At 40.7% G+C, this 21,444-nt stretch overlaps 1 long non-coding RNA gene across 4 annotated transcripts in view; it reads right to left on the bottom strand.

The window, feature by feature from the left end:
• The window catches only part of LOC123372716, a 159,214-nt gene that overhangs the window by 84,360 nt on the left and 53,410 nt on the right, over positions 1-21,444 (bottom strand). For 3 of the 4 annotated variants that reach the window (XR_006580416.1, XR_006580418.1, XR_006580415.1), the window contains one exon: positions 7,117-7,214. The exons of the other annotated variant lie outside the window; for it this stretch is intronic. This is a non-coding gene — a long non-coding RNA (uncharacterized LOC123372716). The remainder of the gene's footprint in view (positions 1-7,116; positions 7,215-21,444) is intronic. 4 annotated transcript variants of the gene reach the window in all.

The following is a 21,444-nucleotide window of genomic DNA, read 5'->3' as shown; positions in this document are numbered from 1 at the left end:
ACGGCCCCAGTCCCCAGCCAACCGGCCAGAGCAGCCAGGGTCCGTGACCCTGGTACCCAGACAGTTGGCTGGCCAGAGCAGCCGGCTGGCTGGAGCAGCTGCAGTACATGGCCCCGGGCAGCAGTCCCCAGCCGGAGCAGTCCTGATCCGTGGCCCCGGGCAGCTGGTGCCCGCAGGCCCCAGGTGGGCCCCGCCTCCAGCACCTCCCTCGACATCCTCCTCAGCAGCAGCCTCCCACAGCCTTCCAGCACCCCCTCCCCTCAAGATTTAATTACAAGTATTTTTAGAATAAGTCATGGACAGGTCAGGGGCCGTGAATTTTTATTTATTGCCCATGCCCTGTCCATGATTTTTACTAAAGATACCCATGACTAAATAGTAGCCTTAGTCATTAAATATTCAGGATCTGATCCCTGAGGATCAGGACTTGGGCCCTTAATCACAAGACCATCCTTCCACTCACCAGCACAGCTGATCAGGTGCTGAGGAATGAAAATGCTGCCCCATCCATGCAATATGTCCATTCCCCCTACAAACCAGATGGTGTGGGGAGGTTGCATTGTGTCTCAGGAAAAGTGCTCTGTACTGCTGTTGTTGTTACTGCTGTTAGTCACACACGCTGGGCATTGAGAAGACTACCCCTACCTTTTGTCCCTACTTATTGCTTTCTCATAAGTCTCCCAGGATAAAACAAATTACTTGGAAGAGGTCCAGAGAATATTCCCAATTCTTCATTCTAATGCCTCTGTAGTGTCTGGGGAAGTGGTGATCTGTGTGTCTCTCTCTTGCTTTCATATTGCTCTGTTCTAATTAGTGTTTTACTCTTTAACTTGTGTTCTCTGGAAAGACTCTGGTTGTTCAAGGATCTCACCTTATTTTTGAAAGAAATGGTTAAGCAGATCATTCTACTCTCCAGGACAATTTTTCCCCCTTCATGATTGTTACCACCAGCTGAGCTTGCATCCATTCGGTTGATTAGACAAACGTTTTGCAATAGGTTGATCTTACCTTTAAAGCATCCATAAAGTTATTTGTTTTCCATGTCAGCTGACAAATCCAATTACCATGATTAGTTTATTTATAGTCACTGTTCAATAACTATTGACAGTTTCTTGGCCTTGCCAGTATTATCTAATTAACATGGCAATAAGTGTTAATATGTTTTTAAATTACCACCAGACAAGCAAAAGGTGGCAAAATACAACTGGTGCAATATGGGGGAAGGGTTCTGCAGCATGACGTGAGTACAGTTTGCAGAAACAACGTGTTTCTGTCTACAGTCAAAAGGAAATGTTTCCTTTGTAGGTGCCAGTGAGTTAGCTAACGATCAGGCAGATTCTCTCCTGTGCCAAAACTCCACTCAGCCAAGGAGACCGGGGAAGGAGTGTCTCCCTGATTCTGAGGGAGCCAGCCACAGCTCACTCACCACCAAGAGCTGCTCCCAGGACTCTTCCCAGAGGAGGATTTCTGCAATACAGCAGAGCTCTACCAGACCCCCTCTCCATCTCTGACATGCCCCCTCTCCTGTGAGAAGGGGCAGGCAGAGGCAGAAGACTCAGGAGCAGCACAGCTGCAACCAGCAGGTAGCTCCACTAACATACAGGGAAACTCTCAGCTGGGCATTATGCCCCCCCCCAACACCATCTACATGGCACACAGGGGCTGCATTCAAGTTTAAGAATCTGGCCCTTTGTGCTCTGTGCTCCTTTGAAAGGAAAGGTAGCCATTAGTGAGAAGCATAGGTTTAGAAATGAATTTGCAAGTCCTTTTAGTCCCCATCTCAATATACTGTACATCCATGATGGCAGCAAAACTCCACAGGGTCAGATCCTCCTCATTGATTTGAAGTCAATGAAGCTACACCAATTTACACCAAGCTCAGGTCCTGGCACTATGAATATACTTTTCCCATATTCATATGCTATATTGCTGTGCCTTTGAAAGCACTGAGTGAACCTTGAAAAGGTATGCAAGGAGTTAAAGATCAATCAGTTTCTTTCATTTAAGGGTGACCATGCCATATGCACTCTTTGCTAATGAAAATACTGTAAATAGGTTCCCCTTTTCAAATGCACAGTCTATGCACAAATTTACAGTAACCTAACCATTTTCTTCTCCTAGAAAAACAAATGGTATCAGGCATAGTGACGTGCATAGTTCCTGTGTGCTGTTCTACAGCATTCTTCAGCTTTGGGTAGAATGGATCAGAAAAGGAAGTTTCATGTTTGGGTCTTGGAAAATGTTCCTTGTAACTGACAAGAGAACAAATTGACATAGACTGATGCCATGTGCTGTGCTATATTACACCATCCAAGGGCAAGAACATTCAGTTAACATATGGACATGTGGTGCTCCACTAACCTGGAGTACAGGCACATTAGCAGCTGCTGTATGACAATGAGGGTTCCCATCATGGATAGAATTCAGGGACATAAAGTAGCAGCAGTGCCTGTCAGCACTACAACACAGATAGCTACCCTGCTTTGCTTGGTGTTTGCCCAGGAATCTCTGGAAAGACCTGGTTAGTGCAGTTCAGAGGTCAAAGTAGAGGGTTCTCTTAGCACTTTCACTGAAAGGAAACAGATTCCCTTCAGCAAACTGGTGTCAACACCTTAGAGCAGATTAGTATAGAGGTCAAAGGGAAAAGTTCTCTAATTAACTTCCTCTCCTTCAATATTCTCCATTAGAGAAGCGGAAGAGGCGTCACTCCAAATAGCACCCCTAGCTGACTCCCAGATAATGAGCAGTCCAAGAGGGATTGGAGTTTGCAAGTGCGGCTCAGAATACATTTCTTTGTCCAGATTGCTATGAAATAGCTCTATGTCTATATATTATCTCCCCTTCTGTCAGACCCAGGGGAACAGAGGAAAGGTGGCATGGACAACCCTCTTTTCACCCTTTTTGTCCTTTAATAGTGCTAGATGGAATCCTGTGGGTGAGTGAATGGGTTGAAAAATGAGAAGAGCTTGTACATGTCAACAACTAGAGAGTTGGCATAGTAAAGGTATGGGGATATTGAGGCATTTCTGAAAGAGAACAGAGTTAAGGTTGCCTGGGCAACCTTAACTGTGCATTTCCTAGTTTTCAGAAGTTTGAGTTTGGCTCAACTCAATGTTCTGCAAGGGTATGACATACCACCAAGCAATTTTAACTCTGAGTTAATGTCGTTTTTTGTTATTGAATATGTAAATAGTTAATAGCTAGTAGATAAGGTGCTAGTAGATGGTGCTTAAGGATTTGTAACATAGCTTCTGTTTTTTAATTACTAATAAAAACTACTTTTTGTTGTACACTAAAATTGCTTCCGTTTTGCAGCTCTTTATGTTAGCTGTTAAAACAAACTGGAGACTGTTCATCTCTGAGGAAGCAGTTGGCTTAGCTGTGGACCTCACTGCGTGCTATTAAGTAAGCTCAGGGTCAGTAGTGGAAGCCTCTTTGCTTAGGACATTTAAAACTAGATAGAAAGAGGCAGTGCAAGGAACAATGCTGCACTAACAGGGGAATAGAGTAGATGACCTAACAGGTCTTTTCCAGCCCTAACTTCTTTGATTCCTTCATCCACACATTGTTGTTGAACTGTTTCCTGTGGGCTGTATGCCAGTCAAGAACAGACAGGTGGGATGTTGGCTCCATCATAAGCAGAACAGAACTTCCCTAGGAAAGCTGCACTGGAAGAGAACAATTTGTACTTTACCAGCTGAATAAGCACAACAACAGGATTAAAACCCACTTTGGCCCAATGCATTGGGTACCCTCAAATGCTAACAGTAGTCATGTTCTTTTGTTTCTTCCCATTAGTGTAATGGTGCCATACAAGATGCTCAAATTGTTAATGAACATTACATAAGAATGTCCATACTGGGTCAGACCAAAGGTCCATCTAGCCCAGTATCCTGCAGTGGCCAATGCCAGATGCTTACAAGCAAGCCTTCAAGTTTTAAGGGAAAGTTTAGTTTCCATTAACAACACACTGAAGGAGTTAGTCAGAAAATGAATACCGTTTTTCCCTCTGGCCACTTACACAGCTGTGTGACTGAAATCTACCACTACTGCTGATTGATGTGATTACACTTGTGTTTGATGTCTGCCTGAGTTGTTGGTCCACCTGCTCCCTGCTCTGCAAAATCAGCATTTCTAAAAGAAACAGGTTCTGAGTAAATAAGATGAACTGTTCTTTGCAAATGTGCCAAAAGTCTGAGCTCAGCTACACTGCTGTAAATCTGGGATAAATCCATTGAGTGCAGTGGATTTATACTGGCATAACAATACAGCTTCTATAGATTTACACCAGAGAATATGAGATCAGAATCTTGCACACAGTATGACACGGAGTGGGTAGATGATAAACCAGGTATAAAGAAGGTGTGAGACTCTATTTAAAGATGATTAAAATTGTTCTGACCTGTATTTTACACATCATGGCAAATATCAACTGTTCAAGAAAAATCAATTCTTCCTCTACTGTCAATAATGCTGCTTTACCAGCCAATGTATCTCTTGTTAAGATTAAACTTTATAACAATGCACTGGTAATGTGCAGAGCTACCTCAGATCAGTCATTGGGTGGGATATATATTTTCACTCCCCTCATATCTTGTTTTTCTAAATCCTTTTGCATTGCATCAGCCAGAAGTTCTACTTATTAAAAACAAACCTGCAGAGTCTTCCCTGCAAGGTGCACTCTTACACTTTACCTTATGCACACTATTCAAAATTCAAGGTTATGATAATGAGACCATGTTGACATAGTTAAACATTGTTAAGAGGTGAATGAGCCAATCCAGCGCCAATGCAGAAGCATTCGGAGTCATCCTTATTCTAATAAGCAATGTGAAGATACCAGCAAAAAGATTCTTCTGACATGCCCTGGAGAAGCGTTCTTTGAATTAATTTCATGCTGTAATGGCTTCCCTGTGCTAACACTAACTGGCAATTTTTACATGCTTTTTCAAGTACCATCATATTTGTAAGAGTATCTTCCTATATTAGAAATCATTTACATCACTTTGATTCCAAATGTAATAATACTCCAAAATTTGTTCTTACAGAAAGAACGAGAGAGACAGAGACTAGTCTGAGGAATATTCGATAAGATATGACAATTTGTCATTGCAAATGAATTCAGGATGGTTGTTAATGGCTCATTGTAATTCCAAAGGTTTCTTTTTTCTTTTCTGTAATTTCCATGGGTAATCTCTGAGGGTGTAATGCCCTTGTATAGTTCAAGATGTTTAAAGTGGACATTTTTGTGCATGTAAAAGGAACAAACTCATGTAAATATGGATGATGCCAAGTTTAGAAGTGCCTCAAGGTGGGAACAGAATCGCTTGTGACAGGTAACAAAATGCTTGCAATGATAATGCTGACATGTCAAGTTGGGGTGACAGTCTTCACACATTGAACAGAATATATCAATTTTCATTATGGCAAGCTGTAAGTACTAGCGACTCAGCGCATCTGCTGCCTTGCCCTCTAGCAACTCTCCCTCGCCACCATCAATAACCACAAGAATACACAGAAGCAATAAGTACTTTAGGTGCAGCCACACCAAACAGCTCAAAAACAATTACACCAGAGAAACAGCTGGGAGATCATGTGTTCGCTTAACTTTATCTTTGGCACCATTTTAACAATTTGATAGATTTTTCTGAGCCAAACTCATTCCTCAGCTCACTGAAGTCAGTGGAGTTACCCCAGGAGCGAATTTGGTCCTGTATGAGAATTTACAGCAATATATGCATAGAAATGCAATTAATTTCCAACATGTAACAAAGAATATAATACAGCATATGCTTTTATCATGTTCTTATGGACTGTATAATTGTATAGGCTCAATGGTTCTGAGTTGAGAATGCTGTCAGGATAAAAGAAAGTAGCTGTCAATCACAGTACAATTATTTTAAACTTGATATGGGAATTTATTTTATTTTACAACGTAAAATGAGCCCAGGACTCTGTCTTTAGGCACATGTACAAATATACTCAGAAAAACCTACTGATATCAGCTGAAATGAACTCTTTCAAACATTGGCTCAATGTATCATCACTATACTTGGGCAAAAGACAGAGTAAACCAATATTTTACTCTGTGTCCTGGAGAGATTAACAAACTTGGGCTTGGCCCGGCCAATAGGAAAAACAAGTTTCAGAACAAAAGGCTGTTCCTTGAGAATGCCCTGCCTCTGGATTCCCAAAGTTAAAACAGGAGAACTGTTAGCATAAGCACCTCAATTTATTCTCAACTGCCACTACAGTACTTAGAATAGTGATCCCTAAGGTCCCAATCATACAGTCAGAACCACATGGGCCAACCCATTTGCTGGTGCAGAGCCCCACTGAGTTTAAAGGTCCACTTTCATGGTCCCAGTTACATGACTAAGGTAGCCAGCATATGAGCTAGTTAGGTCTCTATAGCTGAAAATGTAGACCTTGAATTCCACTAACTGGCAAGTCACATTCGTCACTGGACTTCAATGATAGTCATTCAACAATATATACAGTACTATATCAAGGCATTCATTTATTATGGGAAATAGGAATAGAAAATATTTCATAGTGCAACATGTTGGAATTAATATTCCTGCAGGGAATTTTTGCATTTCCTGACTTCCTAATGTACACCCTCCGGATAGTTTTTGTTATTTGTACAGGCACACTGTGATGTTTCAGGGTTCACCCAGGGCAGTAAAGGGTTCCTGTGGCTGGGCAGCTTTGGTTCAGAGCCCTGACCCCAGTAGCCTTCCAGCAGCCCAGAAAGCCTCACCCTGGCTTTGTGCAACCTGGTTACTCCTTGTAGGCCAACCTTAATACCCTTCCAGTCCCAAATTCACCCCAAAATCATCCTACTGCAGAGATCAGTCCCTCACACTGGACCCTCACAGAGAAAGTGTTAGGTTCTCTTCCTTTACAGAGACAGTAAAACACCCCAACCTGTTAGCTCTCTAGAAATACACATTTTACTGAACTTACACAGCACTGAAGATTTATAATGAAAGCAAAAACAAGTTTATGAACAAAACAGTATGGATTAGGGGACACCAATCAAAAGAGATAAAGGTAGAGATGGTTACAAGCAAATAAAAGTGAAACCACACATCTAAAAAGCCTACAACTTACCATAGCAAGATACAGTCTTTGATTTCTCTCACTCACAGTCTCCTTCTGGCCTGGCCAAGATCCACCACAGAGATCAAATCAGTTGGTTTTTTTGTTTCCTATGTTGAAGGATAAAGATGGAGTCTCTCTCTGTTCCGTATGTTTGCAAAGAGATACAATTACAAGAAGGTCGCTTGGGGATTCAGTCTCCTGTGTCTCTTTGGGGCACAGGTGCAGACTTCTGCTCACGCCGGTGCTCGACCCCCATCTGCCCCCTGCCCTGCCCCCTCCTGCCCCTGCCCCACCCCCATTCCAACCCCTTCCCCAAAGTCCCTGCCCCAACTCCTCTCCCTCCCTGCCCCAATTCCAACTCCTTCCCCAAATCCCCGCCCTGGCCCCACCTCCTCCCCGGAGCGTGCCACGTTCCCACTCCTCCCCACTCTCTCCCAGAGCTTGCTATGCCACCAAACAGCTGTTTGGCAGCGGCAGGTGGAGGGAGGTAGGCAGAGGAGCGGGGATGCAGCACACTCAGGGGAGGAGGCAGAGGCGGAGGTGAGGTGGGGTGTGGGGGTGGGGAGGGGAGCTTGGCTGCTGGTGGGTGCATAGCACCCACTAATTTTTCCCATGGGTGCCTCAGCCCAGGAGCACCAACGGAGTCAGCGCCTATGCTTTGGGGTGCAGAAGCCATGCTAATTCTCTGTCTCTTGAGTTCAGGAAAATGATAGCCCCCACCAGCTTAGCTCGATTGCTTTGCTTATTGCTAATATGTCAATGGAGGTAAGCCCACATTCCTTTCTCTAGGACAGAGCTGTTTATCACTTTTACCTAGGCTAGGCTGTCTAGTCCTAAACATGTTCTAGTAACATAATTCAGAGAGAATTCATAACTTCTCATATAACAGTAATACATGTATTTTACAATTATATTAATAACCATCATGTTGTTAGCTTTCATACAATACCCCATGAGGCATATTTTGTACAAATATTATTTCAGAAGTGTTTAGGATGTGTCTATAGTCACACACATAAACAGGACAACATTTTCTAAAGTGCTTGGTACCCACAATTGGGTTCCGATGTTCAAAAGACTCAGCTCCCAACAGCTGAGAACCGTAGGAGCTGAAGACTTAAGAAAATATGGTGGCATCTCTTTCATATGCTCCTATGGAATTGAGCATCTTTGAAAAATCTAGCCTATACTGCATACAGGGCTACCCTGAGCTGTTTCAAGCACAGAACTTCCAATTAATTCAATAAAAGTTCTACATGTAGAACAATTCAAGACTCAGGCCCATAATCTGTTGGAATTCTGCATGGAGAAGTAGGCAGGGCTACTTTCATTTAATGTAATTTCCCACTGTAGGGAAAAAAAAGAAAAAAACCTCCTTGAATTGCCAGGACTCAGCCCTGGCATAATTCTACATTGAAAAACGGGGTCAAATTTTGCATTCAGTTACACTCAGGCAAATCCAAAGACTAAAATCGGGTTTCTTGGTGTTTACCTTAGAGCAGAATTTGGTATACAGTCAAAAGAAAATAGGGGAACATATTCAGCTGGTATAAAACAGCATAGTTCCAATGAATGGCCCTTCAGAATTTCTAGCTTAAAAGGGAAAGCAGATAAATCTTAGCAAAGCAATAAATAAATGTTACCACAGCACCTTATCTGGTAGATTTATAAATGTGTACTCAAATGTAAAACTAACTGGTTGAATTATTCTCTTAGGAAAAATGGAGATTAATAACACAGTATAGGCAATATTTAGAATTTCTGCCCAGATTAATGAGTCCTCCTTGACTGACCCATATTAAAATTGTTAGCAAATATATTCCAACACCTTAATCTTTTTACTTGTATTCCATATTGTACATCATTGTGGCTCTTTAATGAGGTAAACATATCCACTTAGTGGTTTGAAATTATTTACATTCTAAATTTTATTATCAGTTGTAAACAGTTGTGTTACTCATAGAGCTGAGACATTTTATCATTAAGGATGCTTAGGCACATGCTCTTCTTAGTTTATTCATTGCTTTGTCAAAACTAGGTCATTTAACAATGAACTTAAATATGATTATTGTACACTAATCAAGCACTGACATTAAATAAAGTATTTTAATTAACTTGTCACTTAAGCTTCAAAACTAAAATAATAAACACTGCAAGTATAACTTTCAAGGTTACAGATCTGTAAACTTTGGGTGGTTTACAGGACTTTAGTTTATCATTGTGTTGTTAATTAGGACCCCAATTCAGCAAGGTACTTAGGTACATGTGTAACTTTAAGCATGTGAATTTATTGCACTCAGCATGCTTAAATATCTTGCCCATTCAGTGCCTTATTACAGAGTCAGGCTTTTAGTCACTGCTAAATATACAGAAAAAAAACCAATCCATACTTATATTGCCCTCCATTTGAGGATACAACAGCTCTTTACAAGCATGAGTGAATTAAGAACATAAGAATGGCCATACTGGGTCAGACCAAAGGTCCATCTAGCCCGGTGTCCTGTCTTCCAACAGTGGCCAATGCCAGGTGCCCCAAAGGGAATGAACAGAAGAGGTAATCATCAAGTGATCTATCCCCTGTCACCCATTCCCAGCTTCTGGCAAACAGAGGCTAGGGACACCATCCCTGCCCATCCTGGCTAATAGCCATTGATGGACCTGTCCTCCATGAATTTATCTAGTTCTTTTTTGAACCCTGTTACAGTCTTGGCCTTCACAACATCCTCCGGCAAAGAGTTCCACAGATTGACTGTGCATTGTGTGAAAAAATACTTCCTTTTGTTTGTTTTAAACCTGCTGCCTATTAATTTCATTTGGTGGCCCCTAGTTCTTGTGTTATGAGAAGAACTAAATAACACTTCCTTATTTACCTCACATCAGTCATGATTGTATAGACCTCTATCATGTTCCCTCTTAGTCGTCTCTTTTCCAAGCTGAAAAGTCCCAGTCTTACTAATCTCTCCTCATATGGCAGCCATTCCATACCCCTAATCATTTTTGTTGCCCTTTTCTGAACCTTTTCCAAATACAATATATCTTTTTTGAGATGGGGTGACTACATCTACACGCAGTATTCAAGATGTGGGAGTACCATGGATTTATATAGAGGTAATATGATATTTTCTGTCTTATTATCTATCCCTTTCTTAATGATTTCCAAAATTCTGTTAGCTTTTTTGACTGCCGTTGCACATTGAGTGGATGTTTTCAGAGAACTGTCCACAATGACTCCAAGATCTCTTTCTTGAGTGGTAACAACTAATTTAGACCCCATCATTTTATATGTATAGTTGGGATTATGTTTTCCAATTACCGTATTTTCCGCACTATAAGGCGTACCTAAGAGCCTTAAATTTTCTCAAAAATTGGCCGTGCGTCTTATAATCCGGTGCGCCTTATGTGTGCACTGAGTTCCAAAATCTGTAAAAATGTTGTTGTGCGACTTTGGTAAGCGCTTTGCTTGATTGACTGTCGGACCATTTTTCGTAACACAGGGACGTAATACGTAAACTACGTACGCTGGCAGCGATAAACCAATCAGAGAACATTACGTAATACGTACAGTACGTACGTTTACCTTCTCCACTCCTCCGGTAGGTATACTACCGGTATGCTGCAAAACAACATTTGTTTGTCTAAGGACCCCCGAAAATGGCACCAGTGAAGAGACATGCTTACGAGGCACAATTCAAACTACAGGCTATCAGTTACGCGGTTGTAAATGGGAATAGAGCAGCTGCGAAAGAATTCAACATCAATGAATCTATGGTTCGGAAGTGGAGGAAGCAAGAAAATGAACTGCGCCAAGTTAAGAAGACGAAACAGAGTTTCCGCGGGAACAAATCGAAGTGGCCACAGTTAGAAATAATGAAGGAAATGAGTTACACTACTTGGAACAATGAAAACAGAGCATCTGCTGTTCTAAAGAAACAAGTGTGATTAGAAATATTGGACAAGAATCCCCAAGTGCCAATCACTTCTGAATTGGTATAGACTACCTTTTTTTGTAGACCGTATGTTTTAGCATGTGCCTTATAATACGGTGCGCCTTATGTATGGGTTAAGTACAGAAATAGATCCCGTAATTGAGACTGCGCCTTATAATCCGGTGCGCCTTATGGTGCAGAAAATACGGTACTTTGCATTTGCCAACATTGAATTTAATCTGCCATTTTGTTGCCCAGTCACCCAGTTTTGAGAGATCCTTTTGTAGCTCTTCGCAGTCTGCCTGGGACTTAACTATCTTGAGTAGTTTTGTATCATCTGCAAACTTTGCTACCTCACTGTTTACCCCTTTTTCCAGATCATTTATGGACATGTTGAATAGGACTGGTCCCAGAACAGAACCTGGGGGATACCACTATTTACCTCTCTTCATTCTGAAAACTGACCATTTATTCCTACCCTTTCTTTCCTATCTTTTAACCAGTTACCAATCCATGAGAGAACCTTCCCTCTTATCCCACGACTGAAAATCTAAATACACTATATCCACTGGATCCCTCTTGTCCACATGCTTCTTGACCCCCTCAAAGACGTATGATTTCCCTTTACAAAAATCATGTTAACTATTCCCCAACAAATTATGTTCATCTATGTGTCTGACAATTTTGTTCTTTACTATAGTTTCAACCAGTTTGTTAGGTACTCAAGCCAGGCTTACCATCCTGTAATTGTCGGGGTCACCTCTGGAGCCCTTTTTAAAAACTGGCGTCACAAAAGCTATTCTCCAGTCATTTGGTACAGAAGCTGATTTAAATGATAGGTTACAGACTACAGTTAGTAGTCCTGCAATTTCACATTTGAGTTCCTTCAGAACTCTTGTGTGAATACCATCTCGTCCTGATGACTTATTACTGTTTAGTTTACCAGTTTGTTCCAAAACCTCCTATAATGACACCTCAATCTGGGACAGTTCCTCAGATTTGTCACCTAAAAAAGCATGGCTCAGATTTGGGAATCTCCCTCACATCCTCAACTGTGAAGACCAATGCAAATAATTCATTTAGTTTCTCCACAGTGGCTTTATCATCCTTGAGTGCTCCTTTAGCATCTCGATCGTCCACTGGCCCCACTGGTGGTTTAGCAGGCTCCTGCTTCTGATGTACTTATAAAAAATTTTGCTATTACTTTTTGAGTCTTTGGCTATCTGTACTTCAAATACTTTTTTAGCCTTCCTATTTATATTTTTACACTTCATTTGCCAGAGTTTATGCTACTTTCTATTTTCCTCACTAGGATTTAACTTCCACTTTTTAAAGGATGCCTTTTTGCCTCTCACTGCTTCTTTTATTTTGTTGTTTAACCACGGTGGCTCTTTTTTGGTTCTCTTACTATGTTTTTTAATTTGGGGTATACATTTAAGTTGAGCCTCTATTATGGTATCTTTAAAAAGTTTCCATGCAGATTGCAGGGATTTTAATTTTGGTGCTGTACCTTTTAATTTCTGTTTAACTGACCTCCTCATTTTTGTGTAGTTCCTGTTTCTGAAATTAAATGCTACAGTGTTGGGCCACTGGGGTGCTTTCCCTGCCACAGGGATGTTAAATTTAATTATATTATGGTCACTATGAAGAGGTCCAGCTATATTCACCTCTTGGACCTCATCCTGTGCTTCACTTAGGACTAAATCAAGAATTGCCTCTCCTCTTGTGAGTTCCAGGACTAGCTGCTCCAAGAAGCAGTCATTTAAGGTGTCAAGAAACTTTATCTCTGCATCCCATCCTGAGGTGACGTACCCAGTCAATATGGGGATAATTGAAATCCCTCATTATTGTTGAGTTTTTTTATTTTAATAGCCTCTCTAATCTCCCTGAGCATTTCACAGACACTATCACCATCCTGGTCAGGTGGTTGGTAATATATCCCTACTGCTATATTCTTATTATCTGAGCATGGAATTACTATCCATAGAGATTCTATGGTACAGTTTTGTTCATTTAAGATTTTTACTGCATTTGATTCTACACTTTCTTTCACATATGGTGCCACTCCCCCAGCAGCACGACCTGTTCTGTCCTTCCGATATATTTTGTACCCTGGTATTACTGTGTCCCACTGATTATCCTCATTCCACCAAGTTTCTGTGATGCCTATTATTTCAATATCCTCATTTAATACGAGGCACTCTAGTTCACCCATCTTATTATTTAGACTTCTAGCACTGGTATATAAGCACTTTAAAAACTTGTCACTTTTTAGCTGTCTCCCATTACATGATGTAATTGAATGAGACTTATTTTCATTTGCCTGTTTCTCATCAAATCCTACCTGTATTTTATCTTCCATACTCTCCTCCTTACTAGGATATAGAGAATCTCCATTAATAGATCCTCCCCTAAGGGATGCCTCTGTCCGAACCATGTGCTCCTCTGCACCTGTCGGCTTTCCCCCAGCCCTTAATTTAAAAACTGCTCTACGACCTTTTTAATTTTAAGTGCCAGAAATCTGGTTCCATTTTGGTTTAGGTGGAGCCCATCCTTCCTGTATAGGCTCCCCCTTTTCCCTTTCCTAATAAATTTAATCCCCTCCTCCATACACCAACATCTCATCCATGCATTGAGACCCTACAGTTCTGCCTGTCTAACTGGCCCTGCACGTGGAACTGGAAACATTTCAGAGAATGCTATCATGGAGGTCCTGGACTTCAATCTCTTACCTAGCAGCCTAAATTTGGCCTCCAGGACCTCTCTCCTATCCTTGCCTATGTCATTGGTACCTACATGTACCATGACCACCGGCTCTTCCCCAGTACTACACATAAGTCTATCTAGATACCTCAAGAGATCCACAATCTTTGTACCAGGCAGGCAAGTCACCATGCGGTTCTCCCCATCATTGCAACCCAGCTATCTATGTTTCTAATGATCGAATTGCCCATTACTAATACCTGCCTCTTCTTAATAACTGGAGTTCCCTCCTCCAGAGAGGTATCCTCAGTGCAAGAGGATATCACAACATCATCTGGAAGGAGTGTCCCAACTATGGGATCGTTTCCCTCTGCTCCAGTTGGATATTCTACTTCCCTGAGGCTTTCATCCTCCTCAATAGCACAAAGGCTGTCAGACCGAGGGTGGGACCATTCTACTGTGTCTCGGAAAGTCTCATCTATGTACCTCTCAGTCTCCCTTAGCTCCTCCAGCTCAGCCACCCTGGCCTCCAAAGCCTGTACATTGTCTCTGAGGGCCAGGAGCTCCTTGCACCAAATGCACACATACGTCACCTGCCCATAGGGCAGGTAATCATACATGCTGCATTGGGTGCAATAAATTGGATAGACCACTGGACTTCTGCCTGCATTCTCTTTTTACTCCAGCAGCTGGTTCCTTTGTTGTTGTTTTGTTTTTATCAGGGGATGTTTTTTGGCTTAAGTTTAAGAAATGTTAAAGGTATGTAGCCCCCCTCACACCCACCCTGTAAACTCCCTCGCAAAACTCCCCTTTTAGCCGCACCTGTTCACTAGCTCTTCTGGTTGCTTAGGAGGGGGCTTTTTAAAGACCTGGTCTTCCTGAGTAGCCCTGCCCCATGGTTAAGGGTTGATGGGTGCTAAAGGGTTTACGGATCAAAGTCTTGTTAAGAAGCTCTCAGCCTTGCCTACCAGGCTGCTAGGCTCAGCACCCACACGGTCAGCACACGGTCCCCCAAACAAACAGACCACGCGGTATATTTCAGTCCAGCAGCAAGCACACCACAACAAACACAAACACACATACACAAACAAACTTACCCCAAGGGTCACATAACCGCTCCTCCTTCACCTGGAGAGTCCCTCACAAAACTCCCCTGTTAGCTGCTCCTGTTGGCTAGCTCACAAACACCCTGGAAATTAGGGTCCCAATTCATTCAGCAAAATACTTAAGGACATGCTTAATTAAATCCCCATACGGGAAAACATTTCTGCATATGCTTAACTGTTGGCATGTGCTTAAGGCCCATTGTCAAGTCAATGGGACTTAAGCATTTGCTAAGGCCCTGATTTTCCAAGATATTTAGGCACCTAAAGATGTAAATAGGCGTCTGGTTGATTTTCAGAAGAACCTAAGCAGATCAATTTTTCAATGAGAGTTAAGTGCCTAGTGGGATTTTCAAAGCATCTAGCTATATCTTTAGATGCCTAATTATCTTGGAAAATCTGGCCCTAAATGTTTTCCTGAACTGGGGCCTGTGTAATTAGAATAGCCCCCCTTTTACAGATGGCGAAACATGCCAAAGGCTACACAGCAAGTTTGTGGGACAGTCTCAGTCTAGGTTACGCAACAAGTCTGTGGCAGAACTAGAATCCAAATCACTTAACTTGGAGTTTCATGATTTTAAACATGAGACCAGTCTTCTTCTCTAGTTGTTGCTTATTGTTTTTTAAATGGTAATCTACATATGAATCACTTGACATTCGCTATTTGGTGTTTGAGTACAAGGTCAGAGAAAAATATCTGTCTGAAAAAAGCAAAGCAAGATTTATTGTGCTGACTTGCAATAGCTAGTTCAGCGTGTAAGTTACACATATAATCTACTTTATGTACAAACAACAGCCCTCAGCATTCTGAAATACAGCTGCATAGAGTTTGTGATGAATATTCAACATATGAGAAAATGACAAATTTATCTTAACTTTTCATCATTAAGCATTTCCTTACAACATTTTTGATTTCATACCATTAGTTTTATCATTTCCCTACCATAGGAGGCTTATTTATGGCCTTTACTGGCACTCTTGTAAAATACAAGTGTTCAAAATTCCTGATTACCTATATTGTTAAATTCTTTACACAGAGTTCTCATTACAGTGAGAACAAATAAAGTTTACAATGTCACTGACAATATTCCCTAATAGCTTTCCTTAGTCATTACCTTGCCTAAAAGAAATTACAAGATATATTGGGCACCTTTACACACCCAGAATTTCTCTTTCCAGGTAGCTATGGCCATTGTTGTGTCTTCCTATACTTAGAAAAGGACAATTAATGGTTACCACAATTACTATGGAACAGTAAATACTGAGGGCTATCTTGTTCCTTCATGGTATAGCCCCAATTTGAAGGTTATATACAGGTGCATCCTATAAGCTGTTGGTCTTAACCACAGAGTAGCTCTTTGTTTCTCCAGAGTAGCTAGCCCACATATAAAGGTTCAAGAACTTGCTACTGTCCCCAAGATAATGAACCTGCTTCTTTATCTCAGGCAGTAGACGCTTCTACTTTTAGAGCCAGATGTCCTGAATTTACACCCCACAAACAACTCTTCCAGAGCTGTCATTATGTATCTATGACTACACTTGTTCAGAATGTCTTTGCTTTCTGTGATTTGTGTAGATCGTGTTTCTGCCACCAACTTTTTTCTGGAAGATCAACTGTAAAAGTGGCTTCTTTCCATGTCCCTTTCCTCCCTCTTGCAGAATCAGCCCTCATATCCTAAATTAGAATGCACTCAGTAGATCAGAATGGCACCTCCAAACAAATAGAAGCTATTATATTACAAATCAGTCTTTCAAAATTCTACTTATCCATTCATCCAGGTCAAGTACTTTTTTTTTTTACAGGGAAGTAAAATATCATTACCTTTTTAGTTATCATCAGTCATCATGATAAAATGGCAGGCCAATAGATGTTGTACCTAAGCTGGAAAATTTTCATTGTAATTTTGCAAATGCTTGTTATGCATATTAAGTTCAGCTGTTCTTAAAACTTGTTATTTACCTGAAAGGATGCAAAGGAGCTGAACTGATCCTTCAGCTGTGTAGATTATAATATATGTTTTTTAAAAGGGTTTATCCAATTTATTGCCATCCATATGGCCAATTCACGTCCTGATTTATATCCCACAGAAGGCAATGAAAGCAAAGGCAAAGTAATTCAGGGCTGAATTTGCCCCATTATGTGCAATCAAGAGCTAGGCTGGTTCTGTTCAGTCTGCATTACTCATTTGAATAAAACATGAGAACTGTGATAATCATTTGAATAGCAGATACTGGAAGTCCTAGTGCCACTCTGTTGAAAGAAGCACGTTATACATTCAAATGGCAATGTACAGGTTATATAAGAATTCAAATTGATCAATGATATTGTCTAAGACTGTAAATAGCAATTCAACTTCTGAGATAAGTGACTGTGAATAAGACCAGTGGTAGGGTAAAATACTGCAAGTCCTATACCGACTTTCAATGGGTAGGAAATGATGTTTTACTAGCTCTAAAAGTGGTGTGAATCTTTCCTTTTTTCCATGTATTCTCATTACATTTTGGATTTTTATTACTCTAAAAGAGCCATTTCAGTCATTTAAAAAATTGCCTAAAATACATATTTAACTGACAGACTGTAATGACTCTTTTGAAGCTATTACAGTCTACTGAGTAAATGATATGCATTTTCAAAAAGTGCCAAAATCCCTATTTATCCAGTCAGACCATGAATTCTAAAAAGGATCTATCATGTCAGCTCTCATACTTACCTGAAATATTTGTGCTTTGTTTTTCTAAGCTAAACATTAAAAACAATGGGGGTTGCAGCCAAATAAAAAGACATGTACAAATAAGGTAGAAATTGTGCTTACAGCATGTTGCTAAGGAATAAACCCCAAACCTACAACCCTGAACTCATCAAAAGAAACTGACATTTTTAATTAATTCCTTTCTCTTAATAACAATACAGGCATCTACTTCTCTGATTCTTTTGCAATCATATATAAAACCCCAAAGAAACATATGAAGTTCATTTAATTTATGCAGCAAAGAGTCCTGTGGCACCTTATAGACTAACAGACGTTTTGGAGCATGAGCTTTCGTGGGTGAATACCCACTTAGTTGGATGCATGTAGTGGAAATTTCCAGGGGCAGGTATATATAAGCAAGCAAGAAGCAGGCTAGAGATAACAAGGTTAGTTCAATCAGGGAGGATGAGGCCCTCTTCTAGCAGTTGAGGTGTGAAAACCAAGGGAGGAGAAACTGGTTTTGTAGTTGGCAAGCCATTCACAGTCTTTGTTTAATCCTAAACTGATGGTGTCAAATTTGCAGATGAACTGAAGCTCAGCAGTTTCTCTTTGAAATCTGGTCCTGAAGTTTTTTTGCTGCAGGATGGCCACCTTAAGCTCTGCTATTGTGTGGCCAGGGAGGTTGAAGTGTTCTCCTACAGGTTTTTGTATATTGCCATTCCTAATATCTGATTTGTGTCCATTTATCCTTTTCCGTAGAGACTGTCCAGTTTGGCCAATGTACATAGCAGAGGGGCATTGCTGGCATATGATGGCATATATTACATTGGTGGACGTGCAGGTGAATGAACCAGTGATGGTGAGGATGACCTGGTTAGGACCTGTGATGGCGTCGCTGGTGTAGATATGTGGGCAGAGTTGGCATCGAGGTTTGTTGCATGGATTGGTTACTGAGTTAGAGTTACTATGGCGCAGTGTGCAGTTACTGGTGAGAATATGCTTCAGGTTGGCAGGTTGTCTGTGGGCGAGGACTGGCCTGCCACCCAAGGCCTGTGAAAGTGTGGGATCATTGTCCAGGATGGGTTGTAGATCCCTGATGATGCGTTGGAGGGGTTTTAGCTGGGGACTGTATGTGATGGCCAGTAGAGTCCTGTTGGTTTCTTTCTTGGGTTTGTCTTGCAGTAGGAGGCTTCTGGGTACACGTCTGGCTCTGTTGATCTGTTTCCTTATTTCCTCATGTGGGTATTGTAGTTTTGAGAATGCTTTAGTCATATGACCTGCATAAATGTCACATATGAACACATCACCAACTCCAAATGTGTGTGCGGGGAGAGTCAGAAATTAGCTGTAGCTACAGAAAGAATTCCTTTTGGTTAGTTCTCAGAAATGATTAGGTTGGATTGCAAATTGCTGTCCAAGTTAAGAAACATAGAATACAAGAAAGTCTCTCCTTTTCTCAGTGGACTTACTATGTGATGTGTGTAATCTCTTGGTACTAGTTGTTTGTACTGCTGCTCTTGGTAGCTTATGCTGTGTAATACAAAGACTCTACAAAAGAATTCAATCTAAAAGCTTTTAGTTGCCTGACTTCCTTAATTTAAACTCATGTGTCTTTGTTCTAAGCCCTTACTCTAGGACAAATAACCTACTGCATTTTCAGAAATTGTATCCTGTATCTCCTTGAGGTATCCTTCTAATCTTCTCTTTTCAAAAGAATATAGACTCACTTTTTAAGACTAACCAAGTTCCTCGAGTCCTTGTATTTTGGTTGCCATCTGCTGTATTTGGTTGCCATCTGCTATATTTTCCCAATTTTTCCATTTTTATAATGATTTGTTATATTAAAGTGCACACAGAACCATGCACAGTACTCCAAATGTAGCCTCATGGGCTAGAATACCTTTCCCATGTTACATTTGATACCTCTATTTATGCATCCTAGAATTTTGTTTGCTTTTTACTGCTGTTAAGATTTCATCAATCACTACCCTCAGATCCTTCTCCGGTTTTGAGATTGCAGTGGTTATATTCCCTCTTCTTTCATTTGAACTAAACCACATTGTTGTTCCTAACATTTCTTTCCCTTGAGTGGCATAATCCTCTCATCTGCCCATGTTCCTAGTTTATCTAAAATGTGCTGAACTATATTACTTTCTTCCATTGTACTGAGTCCTTCCAACTGTCATTCTTCCAGGTCACTGATTTATAGATTATACAAAATTAATATAATACATATTATGCTTCCAACAATCTCCTCCTTCCATCCTAAAATATTTCCAGCGACAGATTTGATATCCAAACTGCTGCCTCCTCCACTCTTCATACTTAGTGACTCTATAGTTAAATCTTGTACAATACTACTCCACTTAATCTTAAATTCTGCCTTGTAGGGCTTGTACCTCAGGTACTAAGATGAACAAACATGGGCACAGCTTCAGAATAGCTATGTATTCTATACAGTATAACTGTTATTTTCATACAGTATGACTGTACTTTATTGTTATGATGACTAATATTAAAAGTTAGCTTGTTGTCCAAGAAATATGTATAAATATAAGGAGCAGAAGTTAAGTTTGGACTGATTTTTTAGTAGTTGTTGATGTAAGAAATTGACAGTACTGTTTAAAATATGAGCCACGTATCTTGAAATAATTAACACCTCAATAGAATAATAGTTATTAGTTATTTTCTCCCATCATACCCTTATATTGCAATATGTAAATTAGGAAGTATGGTGTTCTGTTCTTTTTATTCATCCATGTTTGTCATTAGTAATGAGTCATTAGTAATAAGCTGCTTAACAAGAACTGTGGTCAGTTGTACTTTCTTGCCAAATGTATTGATGGTAATTTTTATATTCATTACAGTGATTCCTTGTGCCACATAGATGAATCTGGCAGAGGGCTAGATATTTTGTCATTAATACTCTCCAATTCTTGCCTAGACAAATTTTAATTTTGACACTGATTTTAGCACACACACATACAACTGTCTGTTAGTCTTGTCTTACTTTAACTTGGATTCAAGGATATTCAAAATATTAATCCTCTAAAACATAATCGTATTCTTTAACTAGGATAAAGGATAAATGTAGATCCTCATTCATATGAATGGTAGAACTCAAAACCTTCTACAAAAAAGACAGCTTAAGTGAACCTTATATTTCATTGAAAAAACTGACATGACGATATGAGACAACACACTCTATAAAACCATATAAATCAGGTAAAATTGAGTTGTTTTATTAGACTATTGCAATCCTAAATGCTCCTTTCTTATGTTGGATATTGACCACAATTCAGAGAAGAGAAAAGAACTGATAAATGCCACCCATCTACATCAATGGGTGAGGAAATTGATGGGGCTGGCAATGAAAGGAGGTCAGTCCCAGTAGCAAGGGAGGGAGACCCTTGCCAAGGGACAAAAGGTAACTCCTCCACCAGGAGTCTCTGGCACCCATTGGCCAGCTTGGGGACAGAGGTGCTGATTGGCCAGCATTCACCAGCTCCCAGGATTTAGCCCAAGGCAGGGGCCATGTGGAGTCTCTTTCATCTCCATTCCAGCAGCCCACTCTACGCACCTGAACTAGGAGTGGGAACCTAGCCTGACAAATGCTCTGGGTCTAGCCAATCACCTGTTTAGAGGGCCAGGAAGGAATTTTTTCTCCCATGGGCTAATTGGCAGACAGCAAGGCAATTTTTTGCATTCTTCACAGCACCTTCAAGCCACAGTGTGTTAAGTAGGAATGTGCTTAATACCTAACTGAGGTACTGTTGTTTATTCATCGCAACTGACTTATGGTCAGTTTCCAGTGCAGTGAAGAGAATAAAATGAATGGTTCCCAGAGGTAAAAGACATGGGATTTTGTTGATGAGCCTCAGCTCATGTGATAGGGGTGAGATCTTGTGGCCTTCG

Source organism: Mauremys mutica, chromosome 6 (assembly GCF_020497125.1).
Source record: "Mauremys mutica isolate MM-2020 ecotype Southern chromosome 6, ASM2049712v1, whole genome shotgun sequence".
Taxonomy (NCBI): Eukaryota; Metazoa; Chordata; order Testudines; family Geoemydidae; genus Mauremys; species Mauremys mutica.
Note: the sequence above shows the minus strand (reverse complement) of the source record. Positions and strands in the feature narration are given on the sequence as shown.